Source organism: Penaeus monodon, chromosome 25 (assembly GCF_015228065.2).
Source record: "Penaeus monodon isolate SGIC_2016 chromosome 25, NSTDA_Pmon_1, whole genome shotgun sequence".
NCBI classification, from domain to species: Eukaryota; Metazoa; Arthropoda; class Malacostraca; order Decapoda; family Penaeidae; genus Penaeus; species Penaeus monodon.
In genome coordinates this window covers 37,926,368-37,926,651 of record NC_051410.1, presented here as the reverse complement: position 1 = coordinate 37,926,651, position 284 = coordinate 37,926,368, and positions in this window count along the sequence as shown.

The following is a 284-nucleotide window of genomic DNA, read 5'->3' as shown; positions in this document are numbered from 1 at the left end:
TACGTTCTACAAGATGGTGTTGCCTGTAATTTTTTTTCGACGCGTTAGAGTAATTAAAATATCTGCGTCTATCCATTCTTTAATCTAAATAGACAGACAAACACACACATTCTACAATGATTATTTAGACACAAAGCAACACAAGGGAAAATTACCGATTAACAATGATATAAGGTTTTAATTTAAACAATGATATAAGGTTTTGATTTAAAGTGAGAGGGAGTGGCAGAGCGTCAAAGGGCAGTGTTGCCATTGATATTTCCACAAAACCGCTTAAATGGAGT